Consider the following 14,002-nt stretch of genomic DNA (forward strand, 5'->3'; position numbering starts at 1 on the left):
AGAATTTTACTCTGCAGAACAACGTTATCAAAAAACATCAATAAAAATATATTATATATATATATATATATATATATGTAATAATAAAATTCCATAGTCAAGAATACACTTTAAATTCTAACTGTATGTTTTTTTTAATTTTTATTGGCGACGTTCTCTTATTTGAAAGTACGTGGAATTAAATTTACAGCCCCGTAGTCAAGTTGGTTTTCCCGCCTTTTTTACACGTACAGTTTTAGAATGTTCTGGAGATATTTAAAGCGAACTGAATTGGCTGACGTCATTTCTTGGAAGCTCCGCCTTTCCAGAGGCTATAAAAAGACTCGCAAAAGGAATATCGGGGCTTTTTCTTAAATGTCACGATCCATTAAACTTCATACAAAAAGTTATTAGTAATTCTTTTTATTTACTCCGGATATCTGATTTCTGTAGCTGCTATTTCTTCTGAATAATAATAAATGGATCCTCTTTTTTAAACTTATCGTCTGATTATTTAAGCAACGACTAAAGCTGATACATCACAAGGAGTAGACAGAATGGGTGTACCCAAAAGGAAAATAATTCCAATGGAAGAGAAAGAACATTTTAAGTGCAAGTTGTGTCTGTTTTTTACAACTGAATTGTGAACTGTGATTCAGCTTTGTCTTCGAATTTTGAGCGCGTCTCATAACTAGAACCGCATGATTTGGATATCGTCTGCTGGAAAGAAGTGAAGAATTTCAATCATTTATGCTGTGTTGTTTTTTTTAACAGCACACAAACGAGCAGGATTAAATAGTGTACTCAACAGCCAAGTAAGCACATATTTTAAGAAATTATCTTTTCTCAGTGTGTGAACTAAGTTGCTATGACAATAGTTCGATTTAAATATATTATGTTAAAGTAATTACGAGTTTATTTAAATTTCAAGTCTTATTCTAATTAATAGTATTCTAAGTAAGATTTGATACTATCCTGAAATGTGTAGTGATAATCATAAAATTTGAGAATACAAAACTTTTATTTAAGTCTATTATTTTATGAAGTGTTGATAATACTCTGAAGAGTTTTTGGTTTTAAAAAATATTTTTAACTATTGTAAAAATATTTTGAGAAAAATGCACATTTTTTGTTCTCAAGAAAATTTTAAAGTTTCAGTTACAATGTCGATAAATCAGGAACCAGTTAATTTTGACGATTCACTGAACGTGAATCAAGATACAATAGATTTAAATATTATTCCATTTGAAGATTCTACGGACATTGACATAATTTCTTGGTTAGGTTATTTTAATAAAGTCTGCCAAAATATTTCTCGATACATTAAGGGAAAAGCCCTCTGGCTCTATATTAAAAATTGCCATGAGCTAAAAACTTATTCAGAATTTGAACAAATATTAAAAGAAAACTTTATCAATCCCACCTTAACTACTTTCGGCGACTTCGCTAATTTAAAATATAACGCCAGAAAAGAACATACAGTTAGAATTTTAAGTGTATTCTTAACTATGGAATTTTATTATTACAAATATATATATATATATATATATATATATATAACAATGAAATATGCCAATCTCTTAAAAACTATGACATAAGAAATACGATGAAAAATTGTTGCCATACCCATATTTCTAAAAGAATGAAACTATTCAAAATGATGCGATTTCATCAAAAATCTATCAACAACAATAAGACAGGAAAATTGTTGCCAAAATCACATTTTTAAATATGTGAGATGCGAGAAGTGTACTCGGAAGCTTCATTTAAATTTTGTTTTTTAAAAAATGCAAAATATTATCATTTTTCCAAAATTCTTTTTGTAAAAGCAGTAGCAGGGTTGAAAGATTAACTTGTCCAACAATCAAAGAAAAATAAACTGTACATTTTTAAAAATAAACTTTTTTAGAAAAAATCCCGTTGAAAAGGTGTTAAGCTCCCTTTGTTAAATAAATTCGTATTAAATCGATTTATTGAAACGTAAAATTTATTTTAAGTTCGTAAAATAGCTAAGTGCCTACGTTTCAATGTGAAAATGGAATGTGTAAAGTAAAATGTCGCTTTCCTATAGCCCAATATGTCTCAAAATGACGCGATTTCTTCACAAAACATAAAATAAAATAAATTCGAATTTGAATTTTGAAAACATCGCTTCGAGGTGCACTGGCTCTTGTCTAGATGCATCTATGTACCACATTTCGTAGCCGTGGGTCTATTAGCTTACGCGCAGCGCGAACGAAGGACACACACACACACAGACAGACTCTTTCTTTTATTATATGTAGAGATTTGCATTCTGGTGAAGATTAAAGAAAGGAAAAGTTAAAGTTCCAAATCATAAAATTTAGTTAATTAATATTAACACATTATAGTCTTAATTGCACGAAAAACCTTTTGCAGATATTACAGAAATAGTTTAAATTACCTCTTTTTTTTTTTTTTTGGTAGAAAATGATTTCATCATTATTCATAAATTACGCTATATCTTAATATATAATAACTACAAGTGAATGTTTATATCTTATCGGTGAAAAGGGAAATAAAGTTACTAAAAATTTTCTCAACCCATACAAGTAATACAAGTAAATAAATAAATAAATAATATGGAATATGAAAAAGCAATCTAATCGTATAAAATCTTGTCTTATGCACAGAAGTTTTACTTACATAAATATTTGTACTTTTCTGCAATATTTGTTGAAATATGTATTACACGCACCTAAGTAAGTAAAGATTGCTATTTTTCTACTTATTAAATAAATATTGGACATGGTAAAGTAATCAAATTCGAATTCTTTCATATAAGCCTTTCATTTTATACAAGAATTGTTATTTTTTATACTTATTAAATATTGGACATGGTAAGGAATCAATTTCCAATTCTTTTATATAAGCTTTTTATTTTATATCTTACAAAGAAGGGATTTGTGTGACTATTTATTGTTTCGATAGATGTCACGCAGAAAATAAAAAGAAATTCTTCGCTATCTTAAATTGCTTGTAGTGAAATGATTGATCTAAAGGTGTTTGGAAAAACTGAAGGTTTTATTCCACTGAGAATTTACTGAAAATAAGGAGGCTTCGATTACAGAAAATAAGGAAAATTTACTATGTAGAGAAACTGAGGCTGAAACGTTCTTGTAAGTGAAATCAATAGAAATGCTCAACGGAAATAATTACTCTTTTCATGAGACATGAAATCAAATTATTTAAACTGCATTTCTAACTTAGATTCAATTAAGCTTCTTGTTTCCTTCCTAAAGGCACGCGTTCGGTTTTCGCATGACTTAAGGAAGGTGTGTGTGTGTGTATTTAATTATGGCAAAGTACACTAGGGTTATCTGCCTAAGGGAAGGGATGCCTTCGTGGAGGATTTCTAAGGGAAACTGGCTCGTATACACGTTACACATGGGGAAAACCACGAAAACACCCATGCAGCCAGCCCGTTCGCGGGATTCGAACCTCGGACCGAATTACCATTGTTCAGCGACTTTACCGCTCGGCCGCTGGTGGGCCACTTAAGGAAGGATACGCGTTTATAGTACAGTAAGACCCCGCTTAACGCTGTTTCGTTTAGCGCTGTTTCGGTTTAGCGCTCTTTTATTTCAACCCGGGGATTCCACGAAATCGCTCGCAGCATACGGGGATTCCCCGAAATATTATGCAGCGATAGGTTTCAAACACATATCCGAAAGAGTGTACTTGTATTTCTTGTTTGGTGCGGTATTGTACAGACATATTTTGAAGGGGTAAATGTGGAAGATGTCGAAGAAATAATTCAAGAAGCAGCGGCTAGTCTTTCTAATGATGAGCTCAAGGAATTAACTGAACAAGAAGAAAACAAAAATGTTGACAGCAGTGATTAAGAAGAATAGCAAAAAGAACTTTCGATGGCGTTTCTAAAAAGGAGTTTGTCTACCATAACTGAAATAATGGAAATGATCCGAATTTTGACAGGAGCTCAAAAGTAAGGCGTGGTGTTAGAGATGCTCTATCCGTTTATGAAGAACTTTTAAGAGAACAACGTAAAAGAAAAAGGCAAACAACATTAGATGCTTTTGTCACAAAAAGGCAGAACACTGAAAACGCGGAAGGCTAACTAAATATGATTAACTGAGAATTTTATTTGTTTTTTTTTTTTTAAGAATATTCGTTTTGTTATTTATATTTTGTTTTTATTTTTGCAAGAAATAATAATGTGGTATTAATTTGGGCTTTAAGAAATAAATGTTTGGTTTTATTTTTATTAAAAAAACATACTTTTTAAATTCAATACCTAACTAATTTCCTAGCCATCTTCCCCTAACCCCAATATTTACATGTAAAGATAGCCTCGTTTAGAGCTGTTTCGCATTACGCTCTACTTTGATGGAACGTATCCCCCGCGTTAAGCGGGGTCTTACTGTATACGTGTCTTCGTAGTTAACAAAAACGGTATTTTGATAACCGAAAAATGTTTTTAAGAGTCACTCTACAGTGAATCTCACATGGAACATCGAAATACAACGTCCAACAGCCCCTTAGAATTCTTTCCATACAAAATTTAAAAACCTTAAAAACATTCTGCTTTGTTTTTTTAACTATAGATTAATTCCATTTTTACAAATATGGATTTCAGACTGTAAAATGCGCTATTTTACATTTCTGTTAATGCATGTTTGATACTTACTCTAATCTAATGTGAGCTTTATATAAAAAAAAATTAACTACATTAAAAAATTAACTACAGTAAAGTCTATAATTTCAGTTTACTATTGAAAGCAAATTAGTAACGTATCAGCCAAAGTATAGAATTGATGATTTTGCAATTTGGAAGTCTGTTTTTAAGAATGGGCCTACTTAAAATTTGGGCTTTCCTAACCACTATACCGTCTGGGCGAAAATAGAAACATACAGGCAGAAAAAATGTGCTTTTGAAGTCTGAGAACAAGTACTGGAGTCTCATAAGTCAGTCAAATTAACACACATATTCCTAACATCAGAAACTATTCCCTAGAACAAGGAAGAAATGAGAAGCTCCAAAATGAATTTCCCGAATCAAGGCTTCTAATGCAGTTAAGGGTGCTCATACACCTTAAAACCCATTAGATGTTCGAATAGGTGACTGTTGCAAGAATTGGGATAACTTATTTATTTTAAAAGCAATTACTACCAACGTTTTACAGCTGACAACATAATATAGCTGCTTTCTGAAATAGTAATCAGAAAGTTTGTGTGCCCACAAATATTTTTATAATTTAATCCGCTTTTTGACAACATTTTTCGTCATGTTTCCAACTTGCGCGCATAGTTTAAAACATTCTGTTTCATAATTTAATTCCATATTTAATATATAGCTTTTATAACATTTGGAAACTACTGTGAACCTAAAATTCTAAAAATTTCACGTTCAATTTTTATTTTATTTAGAGTTGAGTTTATAAAATGCATTTTATTAAAAAAATTTGTAATGTTTTCGTCCATAAAATTTTCCAATATTAAAATATTCATCAGATTGTTGGTTCAGTTAGAAAATAGTGCCCATATAAAGAATTCCATCAAATTTCAAGTATGTACCATTAGCCATTTTTAAAATATCATGTACGCAAGGGGGAAACATGGCGAAATATTTTACCACAAAGAGGATTAAATTGCAAAAATATTTGTGGCAACACAAACTTTCTGGTTACTAGTTTCCAAAGCAGCTATATTATGTAGTCAGCTGTAAAAAGTTGGAAGTAATTGCTTTTAAAATAAATAAAATATCCCAATTCCTGCAACAGTCACATATTCGAAGATCATGAGGGGTTTAAGGTGTATGAGTCCCCTTAATGAAAACAAGTGAAATCTTAATTTAGGCAGAAAAATGGCATCCTTTAATCTGACAACGGAACGGTATTGGATGCAGTTTCCTACCGCAAAGGGTAAGGCGGTGACATCAACTCATAGCAATTCATTTTACCGAAATCACGAATTCCTAGTGTTATTCCTTAATACAGGTCACTTTGATGTAAAGAAGAATTCTATAGTTTTTACAAACTTTTCTTCCGAGTTGAATCCAAAGCAAGTATAGAAAAACGGGGCAAATCTTATGATGCTAACGCAGATCGTGCATCATTAAATTATTTACCTAATTTCAAAAATCTAGAGAGTCAATTATCTAAATGGATATACCGGTTACAGCAAAATGACTTGAAGGTTTATCATTGTAAAGAATCTTTTGGGAGAAATTTTGATATGTTTTAAGAACACCTTGTACAGAAGAATGCCAACAATGTTCGAGTGCCGAGAAAATATTTGAATTTGATAACCAGTGGTCAGACAAACTAACGCAGACTCCATAGCATCTCTGCAACAAAGGACTGAGAAAGACACAAATAGAAGATCCTGAATTGAGACAAATAATGGAATTGATAGAAATAGGAAACGAAAATACCACACTGTAAAAAACCTTTAGTATTTCTTCTATGATAAACATATTCTACATACATAACTACTTAACGGCATATTAGAAGGAAATAATCTGTAACTTTACTACAATGATACACGTAAATAGCCTGTAGTAGTTACAGATACATCCTTTGGGATTTTATACAGGAAAAGTATGTTCGTCTCACACAATTACTTGCTGTAATAACACAAGTAAATAGTCTGTAACAGTTGCAGATATATCCTTTGCGATTTTACATGAGAAAAATATGTTCTGCTTACATAATTACCAGCTGTAAAATTACAAACAAATAGTCTAGAATCATTATAGATATATCGTTTCGGAATTTACGTGAGAAAAATATGTTCCATTTATATAATTATTTACAAGAAATTCTATTACAAGAAAAAGACCTGTAATCCTCAGAGGCATAATCCTTGTGAAGTTACAAAGAATGAACCTGTTACTGTAACTCAAATAACTTATGGCATTCCTAGTTTCCATGAGTTTTTTACTTCCTTGTACGAAGTAAAAAGGAAGTATTGCAATCCCAAAAAGTTTCAGGCAGCATATTTCAAAGAAAATATCCATTTTGACCGCTTTCGAATGCAATTTAACGATGTATTTGCGTGATATCTGTACGTAAGGACAGAATAAAAGACTCTTTTCCTCCAAAAAAAATATAAAACTGCTTTAAAATGAATTCTGAAGATACTTTTTCGTGGCGTCTGTACGAACGTATGTACGTACGTACATATCTCGCATAACTCAAAAACGAGTAGCCTCAGAACGTTGAAATTTTGTATATAGGACTACTATAACATGTAGATGTGTACCTCGTATTTTGATTGCAATCGGCCGCGCCAAACGTATCTAAATATATTTATATATATATACACTCTGTTACCCGGCTCAGTGATCTCAGTTTCTTTACTCTTACATGTTTGTAAATTGTACATTTTTTGCTTTAAAAATGATTGAATTATGTTGTTCTTATCTTCAGGTTGAGGTTTTTATGCCTTTAGTAAATCTGTATGCAATAGTTTTAGAATTATCAACAATTTTAAAGTTGTTTAAGTGCCGCTAAGCCTAATCCTTTCTTGATGACGGCCATTGTTTGTTTACATTTGAAACAGCAGAGTAGTGGATTTGTTGCCAATCTAGAGAAACGTAGCTTCGCAACCACAAAGATAAAAGCCTTCATTTATTATTGCGAATTAAATCATGCTTAATCCTTTCTCGAATTGTTTCGAGGAAATAACTGTTTAAGATTTACTTCGTAATTTTTAATACAGCTATTTTGAGTTTTTATGTATTTTTGCCTTGTCGCGAAATGAGAACTGAATTAATTGAATGAGAAATACTCAATCGTCTGTGAAAAACTGCTTCTGTTTTTGTTTTGTTTGCTTAATTTCTTTTATACATCGCTCTAGCTTTATTATAGTATTTGAATAAAACATGTGGCAACGATTAGATAATTCTTTAAATGATATAAATTTTGGTGCATTCTGAAATATAATATGAACAAAATATGATACTGTTAAGAGAACCTAGCGCCAGAGTGTCGCTATGGTAAAGAAATAAACTGAATTTTAAGGAATGAATTTATTCTATTGTGGTTTATGCACTGTCGGCGAAGTAGGTTTAATTCAATCCAATAAGTTGAAACAAAATGCAAGAAAAATGCATATAATTTAATATTCCGTACAAAGAAGTCATGTGGTGTACACATCAGATTTTTTTAAAGTAGTCTTACAAAAAGGTTTTGAAAAATTCTGTAAGCAACCAAGAAATGGCACCTTTTTATCCGACGACGAAATCTTGTTGGTCTTTATGGGATTCACTTCATCTGTGAGTTGAAGTTCCCTATTGCATATCAAAGCATCCTCGTATCAAAGCATAGCATATGAGGAAGTCGACAACGGAAATATTTTCAAATGGCAACTCATTTTGACTTGAACAATAGAGTTCTGGCTCAGTTTGCCGTTATCTAGTGTTTTGTCAGAACTTCTCAGTAGCCCTACTGGTGTAACGAAGATACGCCATAAAATTCGTAAATAATTTAATCATTATTATATACATCATTAATAATTAATCATTATTATATACATCATTAATAATTATATACATAATTAATCATTATTATATACATTATTAATAATTTATCATTTATTGCATACAATTACAATTACTAGAGTCTTATGTTAAATTAATATGCATGGTCTAAGTATCTTTATAAATCTATTAAAGTGTATATATCTTTTTAAACTAAGTATTGACAATTACATGATGATTAATAAGTGCATAACTAATGCTGTGATCATAAAAAATAACGGTCTACAATTCTAGTATGCTATGCTTTGATTAGTAAATCAGCCAGCTGGGTTATATTTGAAGCAGAACTGATATTTTAAGCTTTGTTATTAATTGCATTACCCTAAAATCATCCTTTATTCCAAAATCTTTCTTCCCAAAGGATCTCTTGCGTAACAAAACTAGGATGACTGATCAAACAATGAGCCAAACGTTAACATTTGCTCTGATTTCCCAGAATTATTATCAGAAGATCTCTTCAATTAATTATTTTGCTATTGTGTTTTCTAAGTGGTCGCATTAATTAATAAGCCATCAAACTTAGTCGTGGAAAATATATGAGTGTGTTATCTCAGGTTTCTGAATAGATTGGGATATACATAATAGATGTACTCTTATTTTTGGAAATGAAGACGTGAGCTGTTTCGCATTTATCAGATTCCGGTCGTTTAGGAATTTTGATAGAGAACAAATCATTTTCTATGAGCAAACAAATTATGAAGTACGGACAGTTTACATGATTTTTTTGACCGTATGAAGTCAATATTTGATGGATAGTAAATAAATAGATAAAAGCTCTTGTTGTTGGAGTTAATTTCTTTACGTTTTTCTATACCAAATGCTTACATTTGCTTACACTAATATATTACATTAAGTACAAGAAAAACTATTACAACGCGTAAAGCCAATACTTGAAGTGAAAACAAGCTATTAAAAGTTGTAACCTGTATTTGCATCTTGTACTAAAAAACATTTATGTTTATTTAATATAAGTGCAATGCTTACTTTAAATAAAAATGCATGCATGTCGATTGAAACAAAATTCTTTATTGTATGCAGATGGTTTTTAGACAACATATGCAATTCCTTTTCTATTGTTACCTAATTCTTTGCCATAATCACACCGAAATTGAGCTATGGAATATTACCTAATCGATAGATCAAGAAGTTACGAAAAATTAATTTTCGTAATTCCTAAATCAGTGTTTAATCTAATCCATGAAAGGCGAAATATATGCTATTGAGATTTAAATTAAGAAGTTTGTCAAAATGATTATATATTTTAAATCCTTTACCTAGCTCTGTCTTACCACACACTTACAAGATATACACTTATGAAGCCTCCTGTTTTTGGTAGGATAAGATGTTAGAAACTTATAAGACTTCAAGTGGGCTCATACACCTTAAACCCTTTATGATCTTCGAATATGGAACTGTTGCAAAAATTGGGATATTTTATTTATTTTAAAAGCAATTACTTCCAACCTTTTACAGCTGACTACATATTATAGCTGCTTTGCGAACTAGTAACTAGAAAGTTTGTGTTGCCACAAATATTTTTGTAATTTAATCTGCTTTGGGACAAAATTTTTCATCATGTTTCCACCTTGCGCGCATGATATTTTAAAAATGGCTAATGGTGCATAATTGAAATTTGATGTAATTCTTTTTATGGGCACTATTTTCTAACTGAACCAAAACTCTGATGAATATTTTAGTATTAAAAATTTTATACACGAAAACATTACAGATTTTTTTTATTAAATACATTTTATAAACTCATCTCTGAAGCAAAATAAAAATTTAACGTGAAATTCTTAGAAGTTTTGGTTCACAGTATTTTCCAAATGTTATAAAAACTATATATTAAATATGGAATTAAATTATGCAACAGAATGTTCTAAACTGTGCGCGCAAGGTGGAAACATGACACAAAATTTTGTCACAAAGCGGATTAAATGATAAAAATATTTGTGGCTACACAAACCTTCTGCTTACTATTACAGAAAGCAGCTATACTATGTAGTCAGCTGTAAAAGTTTGGAAGTAATTGCTTTTAAAATAAATAAGTTATCTCTAGTTTTGCAACAGTCACATATTCGAAGATCTTATGGGTTTTAAGGTGTATGAGTCCCCTTAAGTGAATTATCACTATGTTTTGTAAGGTATCACAGAGACTGGGAAAGGGTGAAAGGCACCATTTTTTCCTACTCAAATAAAAGTTAACCGAAAGCACAACGTAACAAAGTGAATGTAAGCTAGGCCAACAGCTGCACAAACAGAGAAGACGCGAAAATTGGCTCTGACCTAAGTCGGCGTGACAAGCCTAAATGCTTAAATGAATAACACAACGCCGTAGAATCAAAATAAGAGAATCAAAATAGCAACGTGGCCTTCAGCAGGCAGAACACGCTCTAATTCTTCCATCTGAAGCCTTCATTTAAATACTAACTCCTTTTTACCTCATTTGAATACACGCAATGTAGGAATTTACTTTCTGGCAGGGGACAGAAAAAAACACTAACATAAAATAACTGGTAGGACGAAATGAAACTTTATATACTTTACCATTAGATAGCTAATGAACGCAATAATTATCAATAAAAGTTATGTAATACCACAAAAATATAAAAGCTTAAGAAAATCCATGGAAGACTGTAAAAAGACAAAGATTAAAAACTACTTCCTTTCATTCCTCAAAATAAACTAGTTTATTTAGTGGAATTAGATCCGCGTGCAAAAACAAAATGTTTGTTTGTCATTATTGTATTTTTTATATTCTTCCAACTTTTGTTAAATGATAAAAATGTGAAGGATAATTTGATTATTTTTACAATACACAATCGCTGTTTTATCCTAAAATAAATCGTTTTTGAAATCACGATTTGTTTGATCTCTTTAATGTAATAAACATTTTATTGGAATTAATATTTAATCAAATTTGCAGTTTTACTTGTTAGAAAAGTTTTTTTTCTAAAAATTTAAGAAAATACGTTTAGCAAAAAACGCTACCGTACTTTGTCTCATTTATAAGGTTTCCATAAATTCAAATTGTATATCAAGATAAAATAAATCACTTGAGCTTTTTGATGTCTTGGTACTGTAACACATTATTGCCTAGTAGTTTAGGTTTGAACATTAATCTTCAAAAAATATTTCCTTTGTGCTCGAAGCAAAATTCATTCGAGAATTTCCATAAAATTTTCTGCTTATGAAGGATGTTTATATATTTCATAAATCTTGCATTTCAGAAAAATGTCTTAATTGAATATTTTCTCAAGAATACATTAATACGCTCTTTTAAAGAAATATTCAATTTTTGGTAATCGTTTGTTCTTCGGTTCTTGGTTTCATAAAAGAGTACCATAAATCATTTTTAGCAATAAATCCCACAGAAATATCCCTTTACATCATTCTGAGGGAATAGCACCTACAGAATCGTAACAATAAAATTGAAACAAAAGTAGGAACGATTTGTATTCGAATAAATTAAACGGAAGTTTTAGTTTTTTCCTTAATATTTATTAATTCCATATTGAAAACAAATAATTTATTTATTGTGTGCAGCAAATATGTATACCTTGCACAAAAAAAGGCACAGTTTTATATCTCCAAATTGTCGAAATTTAACTTACGTTTTCCATGTATCAAAAGTGCGACTTAGGATATATATATATATATATAACATTACATATAACATTATTTAAGTATTTTGACAAAAAATCAGACTTTTTCTGAAGTAACATACTGTTTTTTTCCATATTTCGATTCGACGTCTCAAATTATGCCTAGATATTGTGTGTGTGATTATGGCAAAACCTCGAGGGCTATCTGCCTAAGAGGAGGGATGCCTTCGTGGAGGACGTTCTAAGGGAAACTGGCTCGTGTACATGTTACACATGAGGAAAACCACGAAAACACCCATGCAGCCAGCCCGTTCACGGGATTCGAACCTCGGACCGAACTACCAGTGTTCAGCGACTTTACCGCTCGGCCGCTGGTGGGCGCCTAGATATTGAATTTTTTAGTTTTTGGTGAGAAATTTAAAAATTTACCTTGGCGCACTTTTTTCAGTTAGCGCCAAGAATATAGTTTACTTAATTCTTAATTTATAGTAGTCTACTTTACCTTCCCTTTTCTCACTGTGCACGAGTGGAAAAAAATGCATTGTTCATTCTTTAAAATAATTTTGACAAAGCACGTAAACCACATTTGGCGTTATTATCGCTTGCCAGTACATCTTAGAAAATTTTGAAAAAACTCTAATTTTGTTCATGTATGCTTAGAAACATAACTTTTTAAAGATCATGGTAAACATTTTAGAATAATTCAAACCTTTTTTGAATAATTTACAAAAATTATTTAAAAATAAAAATTTTAAAAATAAACCATAAAAAATGGGCGAATTTTATTTGGAATGTACCTAAACTTCGAAATGCTAAAAGAAGAATCAAATAAGTTTAATTAAAAGATATATTAATAAATATATACCAAATTCAATTAACATGGAGAAGCTAAATGTTTAAAACCTAGTCGCGCGATTTTTTTAAAATTTGGCAGTTTGGCATAATTTGAATCGTAGAATCGAAATATGGAAAAAAACGGCAAGGTATTTCAGAAAAATTCCGATTTTGTGTCAAAATACCTATCTTAAAACAATGCTATGTATAAATCTAATATATATCCTAAGTCAACAGATGGAAAGCGCAAGTTAAATTTCGACAATCGGTCGAGTAGAACTAGAGATATAAAACTGTCCCATTTTTTTAATGCAAGGTATACATACATTAAGGAATATAATTAGTAAACTTGTTTTAAAACCCATAGCTAAGATCAAACTTAAAATGAACAAAAATATCTTTAATTATTTGGTTTTGATCCATATATGAGTTACACAGAAATAATACAAATCTAATTAATCGTGAATAAATCATGCTTATGTTGCTGATCAGTACTGAACATTAGTTAACAGGGTTAAAGTTAAAAATTGAGGCCAGATGTAAATATAATAAGTTAATTGTAAGAAACTAGGAAAATATTTTTGTTTGCTTAAAATTAAAATATGAATTTCCGACAAAAAAGACGACAATTATTTAAGGACTACTGAAATTTAATATCATTTTGGTGGAAATATTCAATTTTTTTCTTACATGTAGCTGTTTTCCGTGTTTAGCAAATGAGATTCAAAGGCAGTTACTTTTTTAAATGTACAGTTTAATTTTTGACGATAAGGCTAAATGTACTTTAATTATTTTCATTACGTAAAATATATAGGATATATTGAAATACATGTATAGAGGTGATTCAAAACTCTTGGGAATATAAGCATATGGCATATAGAAAATAGACATGGAAAAGTACTTTTCATCATGTAATGCATGAGCATAATTCAAGTAGTGTGAAGCGACAGACAGCGCGTGTTTTCGCTTTGAGTATCATTTCTACCAGTGGTTTGTAGAGGAATGAGTTGAAAAGAGCGAGAACAAGATGAACTACTGAGAAATACTGCGTAAGTTTAAA

General features: G+C 30.6%; 1 protein-coding gene across 1 annotated transcript in view; it reads left to right on the plus strand.

Annotated features, from left to right (window-relative positions):
• The first annotated feature begins 415 nt into the window (after positions 1–415).
• Positions 416–14,002, plus strand: part of LOC118180844 (immunomodulatory peroxidase-like) — a 109,173-nt gene continuing 95,586 nt past the window's right edge. The window contains exon 1 of the mRNA XM_035349900.2: positions 416–794. The gene's annotated coding sequence lies outside the window, so the exon portion shown is untranslated. The remainder of the gene's footprint in view (positions 795–14,002) is intronic.

The sequence above is a fragment of the Stegodyphus dumicola genome, chromosome 6 (genome assembly GCF_044657685.1).
Source record: "Stegodyphus dumicola isolate Sdum_Otavi_A_Nest chromosome 6, ASM4465768v1".
NCBI lineage: Eukaryota > Metazoa > Arthropoda > Arachnida > Araneae > Eresidae > Stegodyphus > Stegodyphus dumicola.